Source organism: Abramis brama (genome assembly GCF_963993115.1).
Source record: "Abramis brama genome assembly, chromosome: 11".
Taxonomy (NCBI): Eukaryota; Metazoa; Chordata; class Actinopteri; order Cypriniformes; family Leuciscidae; genus Abramis; species Abramis brama.
The window spans coordinates 9,093,652-9,110,930 of NC_139973.1; the positions used below are offsets into that span (position 1 = coordinate 9,093,652).

General features: G+C 37.6%; 1 protein-coding gene across 9 annotated transcripts in view; it reads left to right on the top strand.

The window, feature by feature from the left end:
- foxp1b (forkhead box P1b) overlaps positions 1-17,279 on the top strand; it is a 196,968-nt gene that overhangs the window by 70,832 nt on the left and 108,857 nt on the right. Inside the window, exon 1 of one of the 9 annotated variants that reach the window (XM_084129451.1) lies at positions 7,487-7,626. The exons of the other annotated variants lie outside the window; for them this stretch is intronic. The gene's annotated coding sequence lies outside the window, so the exon portion shown is untranslated. Of the gene's footprint in view, positions 1-7,486; positions 7,627-17,279 lie in introns of those variants that run through there. 9 annotated transcript variants of the gene reach the window in all.

Below are 17,279 nucleotides of genomic sequence, written 5' to 3' on the forward strand. Positions count from 1 at the left end.
AGAGGTTGTTTATTTTTGTCAAAGTTTACCGCTAAACAGGACGGTTTATTTGCCCTACTGCACAGGTCATTTTGAGACATGATTTGGCTAACTTGCTGAGTCAACACATTTTAAATGGTCATTGTCAGTAATTAATAGGACTTTTTGAGTTATCCAGGTACTACGACAAGGAAAAATTGTATTTGAAAACGATGATTGATTTCTGAATAGGTTTCCCAACCTGTCTGATTCAGAATGGAACAGCCCTAATCAGCTGACATGGAGACCAGAGCAAACCATAGAAGTGATGTAGTACTGTACATGAACACCCCATGTACAGTATTAAGGCGCAGGGTATGAGAAGGACTGTGTTTGTGTGTCTGTGTTCTCTGACAGTATGGTGGACAAGGAAGGGACTTCCCATCCTTTCCCATGAGCTCATGCTTACATGCTACATTCACACACACCCAAATACACAAACCTTGTTCACTATGTGATTGATTTCTATTTTGTTGTTTTGCATGTTGTTCTTTCTATTTTTCTCACCATAGAGCTTCTTAAAAAGCTACTGTTGATCTCCCTCTTGTCATTACACACTACAAACACTGTAAATCTTATTGTAATCAGTATCTTTGTCTAGTTTTTCAGCAAAAATATATAAATATTCTTAAAACAAATGTACATATAATTTGCATTACAGGCAGACTTATATAAAACATAATAAGATTTGTTTTCAGTGAAAATTTCATTGGCAAATTTTTTCAGTTATAAGTCTGACAAAACATTTTTTGCTTAAACTAAATGCCCAACATTACCAAAGAAAAAGTTGTCTTGCTTTTGATATCCATTACATCCCTGGTTTTATTGTTTTTTTGTTTGTTTTTTAAAGTGCTGCCCACAATGCTATTGGCTTCAACAAGATTAGATATTTTAGATATTTGGAAAACAGGAATATTAGTAATAAATATTTATTTATTTATTTATTTATTTATTTATTTATTTATTTAACCACCCACCCAGTGAGTTTTCTTAAATTGTTAGTTCACCCAAAAATAATGAAAAATTGTCATCAGTTAGTCATCAAATTGTCATCAGCCTACGCAACTACTAGTTTGATGCTTCAAAAAGTTCATAAAGAGATCGTAAAGCTAATCCATATGAATTGAGTGGTTTAGTCCTACTTTTCTGAAGAGACTCAATCGCTTTATATGATGAACAGATTGAATTTAGAATTTGAATTTATATTTTATATTTTATATTTTAATTTATATGTGAATAAAAGCCTAAATTCAATCTTACATCAAATAAAGCGATTGTGTCTCTTCAGAAAATTTGGACTAAACCTCTCAATTCATATGGATTAAGTTTTACGATCTCGTTATGAATTTATGAAGCATCAAAGTGGTAGATGAGTAGCTGTCAGTGGAGGGACAAAAATCTCTTCAGTTGCGTTACAAAGATGAACTAAATTTTTTCGAGTTTGGAACGACATGAGGGTGAGTAATTAATGACAGAATTTTAATTTTTGGGTAAACTGATGGGTGTACTGTAGGGTTTGGCCATACCATTGGATTTCTGGGAAGGGTGTAGGTCTATCTCCCTTTTTTCTCTCCCTTTTAGCAACTGGCCAGCCAAGATAAACCTCATCATACTAAACGTTTTTGCACAGGATTTGCATATGTCAGTGTTTAAAAAAACAGTTTGAGGTGCAGATTATAATGATAATGATGCTGAAGTATTACATGATTTTGATAATTTCACACACTTTCAAACTTTTTAATTTATCATGCACTTTGGTATAACGCAAAATGACTTGCTTATACATTCGATTCAGTTCACTTTCCAACAGAAATGCCTGTTTACTTTTGTATGGATGCCTGGTATAATCTTATCCCCACTCAACCACTCTTACGTAAGTTAAAGTAAGTGTATATCCACTTAAACCCTGAGTACTTTTTCAGAGAGCTAAACAGCAGGGGAAAATATAATATTTGCATGCTGTGTGGCGCCTGCCAAGGGCTAAATTGGAATGCCTCTGAAGATCATACACTTGATTATTTACTTTATTTGCCTCATCCTCTCGTTTTACGGCAACCACAAAGATGGAAATTCTGAGGTAACACCAAATGAAAAGTTGTATATTGATGCATGTTAGGGCGCAGAGGTGGATTAGGGTCCATGTAATAGCTCTTCCGAGTACATTTTATTGCTTACTACAAAAAAAAAAAGTAATTCTGTGTATCAGCATCAGGTTGAAAATTGCTTTGTATTAGCATTAGCATTTGGTAAGCCCCTAATTCCCCTGTTTCTACAGCTGAGTGTGTTTCTATGCATTTACAAGTGCTTCCGATTTGTAGGAGTTCACTTAAATCTCTTTTTCTGCCAAAGCTATGAACATAATAAACAAGCCAGCATGGCTAAAGCGCCACACGGGGGAGATTGCTAACGAGAAAGTTAAATGCTTACGCTAGTCACACAGTTGTTTATGCGCCCGTGTGCATAACTCCAGAGAGGATTTTAATATGCTGTAATAAAAAGTTTTTAGAGCGGTAACATCTTGAACTAGAGAATTAGCACTAGCTTTGTTTTCTGTTAATTATGAAATTGTCAGCATTTTCTTACAATGAAGTACTGTGGAAGTGTCAGATGTCAAAATTGTATGGATGATTAACACAATTATATATAGCAGTATTACCATGGTGTCCAAAACATACCTTTTTTGTGTATTTGTACCGTTTATAACTTGAATATAAATTGAATAACAAAATGATGATGTTGTATCAATTAGATTTTTGGAAACAGTCGAGGTCAAAACAGAGGTGGAACAGATCCAAATTGACATTTCAATTTTTTGATGCATTTAAAACTGGCTACCTTTCCTTTCCGTGCCTTAAAAAAAGTCACGTGTTTTTTTTTTTTTTTTTTTTTTTTTTTACTTGATGAAAGTGTACTTCTCTGAATGCATATAGAAAATCACAATTACAAATCCATTATGTTTTTCATGGTATTGATAACTTAATGAATTCTGCTCTCTTAGAGGTGGAAAGGCTTTGATATAGTTGGTCTGCCACTGCGTCGGAGCGAGTCTTCGTGACAGGATCTTTGTACTGAATGGAAGTGATGGCAGTCAGGCTGGCAGCAGTCTCTGCTTCTGTCAGAGGAGTTGTCTTCAGAGAGATGAAAGGAAATCTGTCCACAAAAACGCTCCGTGAGGAGTGTGTGCGAGAGTGTTTGTCACGTATATCACAAAGCTCAGTTTGTCTTCTTTTCATCTGAAGACATTCGCTGTTTTTCCTTTCTTTCTTTTTTTGCATCACTTTTCAATTTCTTCATCCAGCTGAAAGGAGATGACCGTATTTTAAATGGGTCAAATTGAATGAAATACTGATTTTTAGGTGGTTCTTTCAACATGAAATGTATGCATTTGCTTCTTTTATTGCTTAAGTAAGGTTGGTCTGTTCTTCCAAAGTACTAGCAATGCAAATACACCACATGGTTGAACTCATTTTGGTAAGACGAAAGTGAAATCATTAGCACATTGTTGAACATAAGCAGCGAATGGGCTTACTCTATATATAAGCATGCTCTCTATATAAGCAAGACTAACTATGGGCTTAGTCTTAGCGTGCCTTCCTTAAAAATACACCAGATCAAGTTCATAAATCATCATGACAATTGAAAGTATATGTCCTTAATGACTTACACAGGTTGATGTTTATTGTTTTCTATCTGACATTTGCTATATTCATGGTCAATATCATTTTGGCAGTGTCTCGCTGCTGTATTTATTTGAGGAAGCAAAATCCCTTTTAGGGATGAAGCACCTGGGCCTGGATGCTTAATGGAATAGCTTTAACATTAAGTAAATAAACAGCTTGCATTTGAAAGGTGTGTGTGTGTGTGTGTGTGTGTATCAGAGACAAAGAAAGAAGGGTGTATTTGTGCTGTGGGTAGGAAAGGAGATACGCCTACACTGGTTAGCTGAAGTTTTGTTGTGGCTTTTAAACTGAAATAAGAGTTTGACTTTGGACTTTGTTAAAGGTGAAACGTGTGATTTCTTTGCCACTTTCGGCACCAAATTGAATTGCGAAAATATTGTTATTGCAATTACTGTAATGCATTTTCCTTTGTAAGGGAAAGTCATTAACTGATTTCACAATGGCATATATCAGTGGTATCACTTTGGTTGGTGATTTATGCAAAGGCCCTACTTTTGTACTATTTTTATGGTTTGTAAGTTAGCATTTTTCAAACTGGGGTCAAATTTTCTGGGTGTCTGCTGAACATTTCAGAAATTATTAAAAATCCATTGATTCATTTGATTCAAAATAGTAAACTGAAAATCAAAAAAGTTGTAAAGGAAGAACGACTGTTCATATAATCAAATATGGAAATAATACTAGACTACAATAATAAACTGTTGGGTATAAAGTATAAAATGCAATATATTAGAGGCCTGCGAACAGTTTGTGGTTATGAAAGGGGCCTTTGTTTTTTTTTTAAAAGTCTTTGAATGCTTTGCTTTGCTTTGAATGAAACATGTCTTTTTTATGGGGAAGTTATCACTTTTTAAATTGCTCTCTTTGCACTTGGGCTGTAATATGTAATTTTTTGGGCTAAAAGACTAAATTACAAACTGGCATGCATTTTACTTGTCACTTCTCTGGTTGAAGTCGTCTTCCCTGTAGACTGAAAGCTAATTCAACATTATCAAAAAAAAGAAAAAAAGGAAAAAAAAAGTGACCAGGCACGTTAAAAGCAGATCTGTTTACTGTGTGTTTTGCAGCAGGTCGAGGACTGGCCGCTTTAGTTGTTATTCATAAACACAGTCCTCCCAAGCTCGGGGGAGGGAGGGAAAAAAGAAAGAAGACGTGGAAAAAAAGAGAAAGAAGCAAAGAGCTTAAGTCCAGGATTGAAAACAGGAATGACAAACACCATTAGCTGAAAAATTTCCATCTCATTGCAACTATGTTATTGTTTACTTTAGCATACACATCCTAATATGGTTTCATCTCTGTTAAAACAGTGCAGAAGGAAGGCCAGGGGCCCGGCCCAGGGTAGGGGCCTTTAAACTGACACTTAGACAACAAGAAACATATCTCACAGGCCTTGCCCTCTCATTATTACATTATTCAACCTTATGATCGCTAATGATAATTAGGCTTTTTAATTATCTGGGTTCTGGGTTCTCTTTTTCCCTGTTCACAGCCATTCATATTTCATCTTTTCCTCACTAGTTTGCTTAACAACGGTTTGTTTGCCGGTTTCCTATTAGAACAGGAAGTTGGGGCAGGACATATCAAAATAGCCAATAGCCTTTAGTTGACATAACAGTCATAATTTGCTACTTGCGGACACAAATGTGTGTAGGATGAATCTTAATAAATATTTCAGATTTTTTTTTTTTTGTTGGTATAATGATAATTGGGAAGAAAATGGAAACAATACTGTAACAATTTTCTTAATTGTCATGACAAAATATAAATATATATATATATACACTCACCTAAAGGATTATTAGGAACACCATACTAATACTGTGTTTGACCCCCTTTCGCCTTCAGAACTGCCTTAATTCTACGTGGCATTGATTCAACAAGGTGCTGAAAGCATTCTTTAGAAATGTTGGCCCATATTGATAGGATAGCATCTTTCAGTTGATGGAGATTTGTGGGATGCACATCCAGGGCACGAAGCTCCCGTTCCACCACATCCCAAAGATGCTCTATTGGGTTGAGATCTGGTGACTGTGGGGGCAATTTTAGTACAGTGAACTCATTGTCATGTTCAAGAAACCAATTTGAAATGATTCGAGCTTTGTGACATGGTGCATTATCCTGCTGGAAGTAGCCATCAGAGGATGGGTACATGGTGGTCATAAAGGGATGGACATGGTCAGAAACAATGCTCAGGTAGGCCGTGACATTTAAACGATGCCCAATTGGCACTAAGGGGCCTAAAGTGTGCCAAGAAAACATCCCCCACACCATTACACCACCACCACCAGCCTGCACAGTGGTAACAAGGCATGATGGATCCATGTTCTCATTCTGTTTACGCCAAATTCTGACTCTACCATCTGAATGTCTCAACAGAAATCGAGACTCATCAGACCAGGCAACATTTTTCCAGTCTTCAACTGTCCAATTTTGGTGAGCTCGTGCAAATTGTAGCCTCTTTTTCCTATTTGTAGTGGAGATGAGTGGTACCCGGTGGGGTCTTCTGCTGTTGTAGCCCATCCGCCTCAAGGTTGTGCGTGTTGTGGCTTCACAAATGCTTTGCTGCATACCTCGGTTGTAACGAGTGGTTATTTCAGTCAAAGTTGCTCTTCTATCAGCTTGAATCAGTCGGCCCATTCTCCTCTGACCTCTAGCATCAACAAGGCATTTTCGCCCACAGGACTGCCGCATACTGGATGTTTTTCCCTTTTCACACCATTCTTTGTAAACCCTAGAAATGGTTGTGCCTGAAAATCCCAGTAACTGAGCAGATTGTGAAATACTCAGACCGGCCCGTCTGGCACCAACAACCATGCCACGCTCAAAATTGCTTAAATCACCTTTCTTTCCCATTCTGACATTCAGTTTGGAGTTCAGGAGATTGTCTTGACCAGGACCACACCCCTAAATGCATTGAAGCAACTGCCATGTGATTGGTTGATTAGATAATTGCATTAATGAGAAATTTAACAGGTGTTCCTAATAATCCTTTAGGTGAGTGTATATATAAATATAAATGTAAAATAAAATGATGATTAGAAATTTGGTTGAACAATTTTAGACCATTTTTATAAATTACCAAATTTATAATCATATTTTCTGACAATTAAGAAAATTGTGATAATTTGTGAAATTGTGATCTTAATTGTCATTAAAAATATGATTATAAATTTGATCATTTATAAAAATTATTTAAAAAATCTTTTTTTTTCTTCTTTTTTTTTATGATAGTTGGGAAGAAAATGGAAAATTTAGATTTTCTTAATTTTCCTGAAAATATTATTATAAATGGCCAAATTTATAATCATTATTTTATTTTATTTTATTTTATTTTATTTTATTTTATTTTATTTTATTTTATTTTATTTTATTTTATTTTATTTTATTATTATTTTTTTTATTATTATTTAAAGGAAATGGAGACTGGAAAGATTTTCTTAATTGTCCTGAAAATATATGATTCTAAATTTGGTCATTTATAGAAATGGTCTAAAATTGCTTTAGACCATTTTTTATTATATATAAATGGTCAAATTTATAATCATAATCAATTTTATTGATTTATTTTAAATTTATTTATTTATTTATTTATTTATTTCTATCTTTAGTTTTTGGATGAATTATTTTTTTTTTTTGTAAATTCATTAGTATATATATCTCTGTTCTTTCGTCTTGTATCTCTCTCTCTCTCGCTCTCTCTCTCTCTCTTTCAGTCTTTCAGTCTTTTGTTTGTTGTGGTTGCCTGTTCACTGGTTGTCTGTGTTTGTCTTGTTTAGGTATATATCAGCAGGGGATAAGGGTTGGTGTGTTTCAGAACAGATTAGTGTAGTCACAGGTTGTGTCCCTCCTGTCACTGCTGCGCCCTCATACATGAGACTCTTCAAGCGCTATATGACCAATCAAGCTCTTTTATCTTCTTCTCTGATTGGTGAGTAACTTTAGGACCTTTATTCTGCTCATGTCTGTAACGTGTTTAAGAATCCTGTCGATTTAATGAAGATGTTCAGAACACATGGCTTATGTGATTAGTCAGATGAGCCTTCATCAAAGGGACCATGAAAAACGCTAATGCCAAGACAAATGACAGGACATGGATATGGCTTCTTTTTTTATGTGTGTTTTTACAGCAGATCCTTCAGGAAATGGCGCTTAAAGGCTAGATCTCTTTTCGCCCTCTTCCTTGTAGGTTAAGGATGTGGCCGGCCTCGCCTCAATCCTAAAATCCTCATGCTCATGATATTTGCTCAGCCTTATCTGCAGCTGTAGATGAATGGCATTCTGGGACATTGAGGAATGTTGAAGGTCATCCACTGTAACCTTATATCTGAATCAAGCAGAGCTTCAGTGCAGGCTCACCTTATCTATGGGCATATTGTCATAACATGGATTTAAATGGAGATTACAATTTTGGGGTGTTTTTTCAACTTTTACTTTTTTTCTTTACCTTTAGGTTTGGACATTGAAATGTGCACTTTTTTTTATCTATAACATTTTTATTTCAGTTTCATATCAGTTTGCAAATGAGCTTTAAATTTTTTTTAAATGTCTATCTGTCGATCGTTCTATCTATTTGTCGTTCGTCCTATCCATCTGTCGTTCGTTCTATCTTTCTGTTGATCGTTCTATCTAGTGTTCTGTCTGTCCTTCTTTTTTCATCTATCTATCGATCGTTCTGTCTGTTTTTCATCCATCTATCTATCGTTCTGTCGATCGTTCTATCGTTCTATCTGTCGATTGTTCTATCAGTCTGTTGATCGTTCTGTCTATCGTTCTGTCTGTCTTTCTCTTTTTTTTCATCTATCTATCGATTGTTCTGTCTGTTTTTCATCCATCTATCATTCTGTCGATCGTTCTATCTATGTGTCGATCGTTCTATCGTTCTGTTGATTATTCTATCTATCGTTCTGTCTGTCTTTCTCTTTTTTCGTCTATTTCTATCCATCTATCGTTCTGTCGATCGTTTTGCCGTTCGTTCTATATATCCATCTATCTGTCTAAAAATCGATCGTCCTATCTATCGTTCTATTGTTCTGTCGATCAATCCGTCTTATCTGTCTGTCATCTCTTAGACACTACAGACAGTAGTAAATCAGTGACTATATTTTGCTGTCAAGTGTTTTTGCTACTTTCAGGCTGGAATAAATTTCTTTGATTAGGTTTGGTTGTGTGAGTAATGAATGGGGCCACATAGATTCATTTTTAGATCTTTTTTCCCAAACGCTGTCTGGCTCAATCCTGCCTAATAAGTGCACAGACAGATACACTATTGTCACCTCACTGAATGGAGGCGGATAGGACATAAGTAATCCGTATTGATTTTGACATTACAATGTTGTAAGTGATAACTACGTTAACAGGCGCTATAAAACCAAAGCCCTAATTAGGCCGTATTTCATACTCACCATTAGGTAGGCTTTTTAATTCAACGATGATACCCAAGTGATCAATTTTCCCTGCGTTTTGTGTTTTAGAAAAAGCAGTGTAAAAAGCCAGCTCTGTCTTTGAGGCAAAAGGGAACGGCATTGTTTTTAACCTCCTCTTAATGAACTTTGTGTGGCCGTTGTTTGCAGACTTCAAGGTCGAATTCGTAGAATGGCTGCACATTTTTTGTAAACATGTTTACATGCAGACATGTGTCAATACAGTAGACGTGTACAGGCTCAGAGAGGCCATACCGGTTAACTCAGTGTTGTTGTTTTTTTCTGATTACCTTATATGCACATGAGTCTGTTTGTGCAAACGTCTGTGTGGCCAGGCGCTCATGCACCTGCAAAAAAATATAGTTTCACAACCCCATAATGATGCTTCTGCTCACAATGAGCATCTGTTTGTAATCTTTTCCACAAGTGTTCAAAAAAAAAGAAAAGAAAGAACTAAAGGCAAAAAAAGAGAAGAATGCTTGAGCAGCAGTGGTATTAAATATGAATTAATGGAATGAAGCCTAGACATGGTTGTAGCGACAAAAAAAAACATTAATAAAATTTATGTGACTGGCACGTAGGTACATTTGGACTTAGTATCCTTTAATTAGAAGTGAGATATTAGCATTTCATAGGGATTTACACAGGGAAGACACTGCCACAGACAGGAGCACTTTCATTCCGCTCTGTTCTGCATGTAATGAGCGGTGTCATTAGTTGATGGAGAGGATTCTGCCCCGACTCTACCTTGAAAGGCACGTCATTTACATACTTCTTAGGAATACAGTCTATAATGGATTCCTCAATGAATAAAATAAAACAGCACTTCTTTAAAATTTCAAGAGTAATGTGCACAGGCTCTGATTCGTTTGTTGGTGCGGTTTGGCTAAGTCAATTGAGATGAAGTCCTGGCGGGTTGGTGAGGAGAGATTGACTTATGTCTGAGAGTTAAGACCTCAGATTTTGCTCTGGGAACAGAGAAGTGCGTCATAAATTCGGAATGAGATCAATAATGTGGTGACATGAAAGTCTTAAAGCTGCGGATCAAAAACAGTGGGAACGAATGATCCGTCGAGTCCGGGTTTGATGGTTTTTGTGGGATGATTTGGGTTGCAATGCTGTCATTTTTGGTGCAGTTGCTTTTGGTAGACGGCAATAGTTAAATGTCATTATTCATGATAATTCGACTGGAAAGTGGAGGTGTTTTCCTTCCCCTTTCAAATGCAAGTTTATAAGCCCTCAGATGTCATCCCTCCCCCATCTGTCTCACGTATTACTTTCACTTTTTTCCACCCATCGAATCAGCAGTGAAGTGATTTTGTATTTTATTGATGAGCTCCGAAGTGGCAAGTGTAGGAAATGGAACCTTTGATCAGACCGTCTCTAGGAAATGGAAGTTGAGGGTGTGAAGTACGCCAGGTGAGACACATCCAGCCTCTGTAAGACCCTCCCTCATACATTTGAGCGAGACAAGAACCCTCTCACCATCTTCCTGCCCTCCCCCCCACCACCACCGAAAACACATATTTGTTTAGGCTGTTTTCACTCCAAGTTACATGAGCGCCGATTACAGCTTTTCATTAGCGAAAATTGGGTATTTGTTTTAAACTTTAACCAGTCACTTTGATATGCTAATTACGCTGTAATTTAATTTGAGTCCCGTAATGATGATGCCGTTATTATGGACATAAATGATGCAGTTAAGCAGAGAGTAATCTCATTTGCATACTGTACATGCCAGTAAATTAAAGCCTTTCCTGCTTGGCTTCAACTTTAATTTTCCACTTCTTTTCACACAGCCTCTCTCCCAGCCCTCCATCTAATAACAGGCCTTTGCTTGTTTGATGTGGAGAGCCGCTGTTGCGCTCCGAGTCTAGTCACAATATGTAATACATAAAGGGGCTCGTTAGCACACTGAGTGTGCCTCTAAGATGCTGCCATTAATAGGAAGAGGTGGGTCTCACTTCGGGCTTTTTTCGTAGATACTTGCACCCCCCTGATATTCTTTTCTCCTGGCTGTCTTTTTGTATTTCCACTTTTTGTCACCTCAGAAAAGAAAAGAGGAAAAAAATATATTGAAGAACCGAAGGTTAGCCGTTTTGCGGCAGGCGCCGTTGTTTTGATCATGGAGAAGACTGGTTTAAAGGGCGATTTGTGTGCCGGTGCATGATTCATGGTCATGGGATGAGCAAGGTGCACGTGTTTATTAAATCCCTTTTTACCCTATCACGTTTATGTTGACAGCTCCTTAATGCACTCGCAGTAAATCCTACAATGTCACCGTCTTAATTCTCATAATTGATTTTTTCTGTTATTTATGTATACATTTTTTCTGTTATTTTATATATATACAAATTTATATGTGTGTGTGTGTATGTATATATATATATATATATATATATATATATATATATATATAGCCTTGTTGGGAAACGAACAAAAAAATAGTAAAATGCTTATCATTCTGAATAATTCTGAATGCACTTCCTTTTTGTAATTTAAGAAAGATTGCCCGAAAGTCTGTCTCTCTCTCTCTCTCTCTCTCTCTCTCTCTCTCTCTCTCTCTCTCTCTCTCTCTCTTTCTTTCTTTCTTTCACTGGGTGGAGGGGATATTTTATGGACTTAATGCTGACAATACAATTGCCCTTCAGCGCGAATGCTTTTCCATTTTGTACCATAAAGAATATTATTTTCCTGCCAGCCAATTTTCTCCGTTAGTCCCTAATTGGCTCCATAAATCTGGTGGCGTGGAGGGTGAGGAATGTTTCGCTGTCGCAGAGTGTAATCCTCACCCTTATTTACCAATTCATTAAGATTCATTGATGCAGGATAGGGTGAGAGGAAATGACAGCATAAATCAGGGTTCCAACATAATGACCCTAATCAGCTGGGAATTGCAGAAAATGGCATGATGAACTATGTCCTTGCGTTAGTGCCCACTGTACGTTGTCATTGCGCTTGCTTTATGGGTGGGACGCATCTCCCTGACACGGACTGTATTTAACACAAAAAAAGAGTTGTTAAAAAGCCGATTCCATTAAAGCGCTCATCGGTTTCACGCGAGGTCTTTTGCCGTTTACCCCCAGCATGCCCTTTACCTTTGGTTTAACTGCTTAATGGAAGACAGGGGACTCAACCCTTTCTTTTTAACCCTTTCAGTATAATGTATTAATATGTTTTATCTTAATACACAAACCTCTATAGGAAGAGGTGCATGACACCAATATGGCAGAATGGATGCCTATATGTCCGCTCATTTTCTAGTAAACGTTCAGAAAGATGTTTCACTTTTGAGCACAAGTCTTTAATTTCTGCACCGGCACCTCACAGCTGTGCAATATCCCTTTCTCGATATTGCCTAAGTATGCAGGATGGAAAGTATACCAAACGATGTTGTGGTTTGATGTCTGTGGTGAAGAATCTTAGTTGTATAAAAATATAGAGAGGTCATGTGATTCCTGAATGCTGCAAAGTAGTCTTTCGGGGTTCCCCTATGGTTTTTGCTTTTGATCACAAGACGTAAGCTGTGACGCCAAATGTTTTCGTGCAGAAATTAGGTTTTGTGCATGCAAGCACTGAAAATTGCTGATATTATACAGCATGTTTATACCCGATAAAGCCAAACGACTAATCGATCAGCATGATTTATGCCTATTGTGTATTCTGTAATCAACACAGTATGAATCAGAAAAAGTGTTTATAGAGTGATTGTGTTAACATTTTCTTGTCATGTATTGACAAATCAGAGGGTAATTATGGTTGTTATTAGATCGTTTGATAATAATTTCTCATGTAAAAAACGTAACAAACTGCAAAAGTTGACCAGTTCTGCGTAGAACTTGCTTATCTTGAATGAACTTTTTGCTTTCTTTCTCCCTTGTTTGAGTGTGTGTTTTTTAACAATAAGGTCACAGTAAACTATCTTATAAACTTTTAATTTTGGCAAATTATGCAAAAATTGTGAATATATTAATTATTTGGGTGTTTTTTCAATTCATAGTAATGATTCATATCCATTACAGAATGCTGCCAAACACGATGCATTGTTCGAAATGTGATGGAAATGAATTCATGTTTGTTTAGTCAAAAGTATATATTTAATTTACTTGTTAATACATTTTATATCATTTCAATAAACTTTTTCAAGCATTTAAATGATGATTAAATTTGCTATATTTTTTTAGCAAGCAATGTTCACATGCTACTGGGCCTGCAAATTAGGTAGCGAGTATTCAGGTTCCTCTGCTTGACTGTAGTTATGTTGTTGCCTTTTTCCATTACTGCCAATTGACACTATGGCAGTGCAACTGGGTAATTTACCCCCAAGATAATGTTTCTAATAATACAGGCCCTCTCATGGTTTAGACTGGAAATATTAATTAGACAAAGTTCGTGGAGGCTAAACTCCCCGTCCCACAAATACGCGGTTGACACATTTCCTCTGCGCAAAAGTCCGCGTTCGCTCCACCCATGGGAGTGCTCGTTGCACGAATTTCAAGTAACAATGATTAAAAATATATGACACACTTTTAAATAATATTAAAACAATATGCACTTTGGCCAGTCCCAGAGGACGCGGGAGATTGAATGCCTTGTTTTCTTTGCCGAGTGCGTGCGGGTGTTTGACAGTTGTAATTTGTCCGTTGTGCTGTGGGGCCTTTTGAGTGAAGGCCTCCTTCCCCACGGCTCGATGCCTCACATGCTTACGGTTGAGACCCGGCTCATGGTTACTGACTCTTCGCTGCCGTGCTAATCATCCCAAGCTGTCTGTGAACCAATCCTTCAATGTCGCTTGAAGGAGAGTCGCTCAGGAGTTTGTCGTAAACCGCTCATGACTGTAGTTCCACATCCCAAAATTGGTCTTTCTATCCTGGTAGCGGCTGCATTAAAACTCATTAGACTTCTTCTTATTTACTTTGGTCTCTGTTGGCTGTTTCGCTAAAAATACCGTGGCCTGCCTTACTTTTGTGCGTTCCATCATAGTCTTGGCACAGCAGGGCCTTAAACGCAGCGCAGACTTTGTCGTAAATTCATTGAGGAGACAAACTGTTTTGTGTACGTCTTGAAATTATACATCTATTTAGCCTCTCCGCTGGAGTTGTCTTCCGGTTGACGGCATCCTGATTGTTCATTTCTTGTTCATTTCTCAAGCTTGTAGTGTGATAATGGGTTCATATTTGTTTGAATCATTGTGCGCAGCATTAAGGAGCACCGGCACCGGCTTGCGGTGATGGTCTGGTGATATGTTTCAATCTGGATTTCACGCGCAGGGATCTTATTACGTTTCTCTCAATGTGTAATAAATATATGTTTAGACCCCTGTATCACTCGTTTTTGCAGCTCTTCAGAGTAGGGATAAATCGATTTGGAGTGGTAAATGAAATGAATGTGAGAGCGGTTGGACTGAGAAGACAGCAAGTTGAAAAAGCAACTGTTTCTGAAAGTGAAAAGGACTTCTTCAATACTTCAATACACTCTAGAAGAACACTCTACTGACCATCTTGGTGCTTGAAAAACTAACTCTAACTTTAATATATTTTAACCCTTTGGGGTCTGAGGTGTTTTCTGGGGGTGCTTTTTTCAGTTACACTCAAGGAACTTCCGCACACTAGCAGTACTTGCAAATGAATATCAAATTTTTTTTAGCAACGTTTCGGTCTCACGACCTTCATCAGGCATATCATTCATTTACACAATTTCATGGCTTAAGTCATATTACACAAACTGTGCTACAATAATAGTTTATTCCTGTGATGGCAAAGCTGAACTTTTATGATGAACATCATCATCATCATCAACATCACTGAACATGATCCTTCAGAAATCATTATAATATGCAGATTTGGTACTCAAGTAACATTTCTTATTATTATCAATGTTGAAAGCAGATGTGCTGTTTAATATTATTGTGGAAACCATTTTTTTTTTCCAGGATTATTTGATGAATAGAAAGTTCAAAAGATGTTTTGAACTGAACTGATAAGAAAGTAAATGTGTACCTTGAAATGCAATGTAAGTCGCTTTGGATAAAAGCATCTGCCAAATGCATAAATGTAAATTGTAAATGTTTTTGCATCAATGTAAAAGTCTTTACTGTCAGTTTAGCCTGAGTTTCAGTTTAATGCATCCTTGCTGAATAAAAGTATTGATTGTGCACCTCTTCCGGTAGATATAATGAAGCATATCCAAGCTTCTGTTTTCAAGGAAAGAGATTTTTGCAGTCAAATTCCCCAAAAGGACAAAAGCACCATACTAATTATCCATATGACTCCACTGGTATATTCCAGTTCTTCTGAAGCCAAGCATTTGGATTGACTTGAGGGCAAGTCATTTTTAGTTGAACTATCCCTTTAAGAGAATAGTTGTTTATGCCTTCACCACCTATCAAATACTTGTTTTGTACTGACTTAGTCAATACCATTGTGAATGTTAACAGTACAATTAAACTTGACGCATTGTAAATAGAGTATAGACAAGAACCCACAGCCATAATTGATATGTTCCGAGCACTAGTTACTGAGTAATTGACTGGTAATGTTTAACTGGTTTTACAAGTTCCTTGTGCTGTTTTCGTGGAGGCAATAAGGATGATGCAGCGTGTCTGTTTGTTCCGCAGACCGAAGCCGGACGTATAGGAGGAACGTGAGGTCCTGTTGAGTGACGCATTCCCGCCCCTATCTAGTTCACATTCACGTTGACCGTTAGCAGCTGTAGCCCACTCATCCTAATGCTTCTTTAAATGTCAGGAGAACGACTGTTTGTTTGTCTTGAGTTTGTTTATTCAAGACGGGCTGCATTTGCATTGACCTTGCTATCCATACATGCTTGCCCGCCGCCTTCCATTCTCTCTCTTTCTCTAAAGAATGTTTACATTTCGGCTCGCCCTCTGTGTAACCTATGGGATCTGTTGATCATTCCACCTGGTTAATGTTAAATTGCTCTTTGCGAGAAGATGTGTTTGTTCATAAACAGAAAAAAAAGGCCCTGTTCTCCCCCTTGTTTACCGTAGTCATGGCAGCAATCAGTTATTAAACAAATAGCGAGCTTTGTTTGTAGGAGCTGCCGGACCGGCATTAGCCCTACAAGGTCTGGAAGCAAACTGAAGAAAGCACAAAAGAAAAGACGAAACCCGTCTGTCCAAACGTGGTGGGGTTTTGTTCTCAGATTGCTGCCACAGTGGTGTCGAGATACGTTTCTGGCCTGGAGAGGCCCGCTGAGATTAGAGGGGCTGTTTGGTCTCGCTGTGAGATCTACTTTTGGCAGAATGTCATTGCTGCTGTCATTTCCTCTTTGAGAGGGTGACGAGCAATTCTTTTCCACGAGGGCGAGTTGCTAGCCCTGATTGTGCCAACACGTGTGAATGATGCAAAGTTGCGCCTTGAGATGGAAGACCCAAACCGAAGCTAACACAATGCTTGATATCTAGCATAGATAGTGATAGACAGACTTTTGAGGAGGCTTGATCACAGTCCTAAGTAAACTTATTTATAAAACGTATTATTTTACTTTTTTAAATAAGATTTTTAAATGTACCCCTGGGATTTATTTTGTGTGTGTGTGTGTACTTGTACAACTATCTTTGTGAGGACCAGTTTGAGTTTTAGACCAGGGGTTTTCAAAGTGTGGGGTGCGCCTCCCCAGGGGGGCGCCAGAGCATGCCAGGGGAGGTGCAGAGAGTGGTAAAAATGATAGCCTAATAATTAGTTTAAATTAATAAATGTAAAAAGTTAAATTGTTATTATTCTGAAAATACACTGCAGGTCTTGATGCCCAATTCTGATTTGTTACCTTTATCCGATTTTTTTTTTTTGTTGGTCCGTCCGTTTACACGTTCTTTTAACTGTGACCCATTTCCGATTCATGCGTTTACACTTGCCATACTATCTGAAACATCACGCATGCTTAAAGGGTTAAATTCTCTTGCACAGATGGACGAATGCGAAATATGCTTGATACTAGATCTGCGATATATGCAAAGTTCGCCAAACATCACCATGATTTTGAGGCGGAGGAGTTACGAAAAGTGCCGCCATTGCAGCCTGCGCATATGCTTCAGTTGTTGTGTGCGAGAGAGATCTCAGGCTGGTGGGAGCATATTGTGTTTAAATATTGGCTTTAACGAGGAGCAGTGGGTCCAAAATTTTAGGATGAGCAAGCCAAC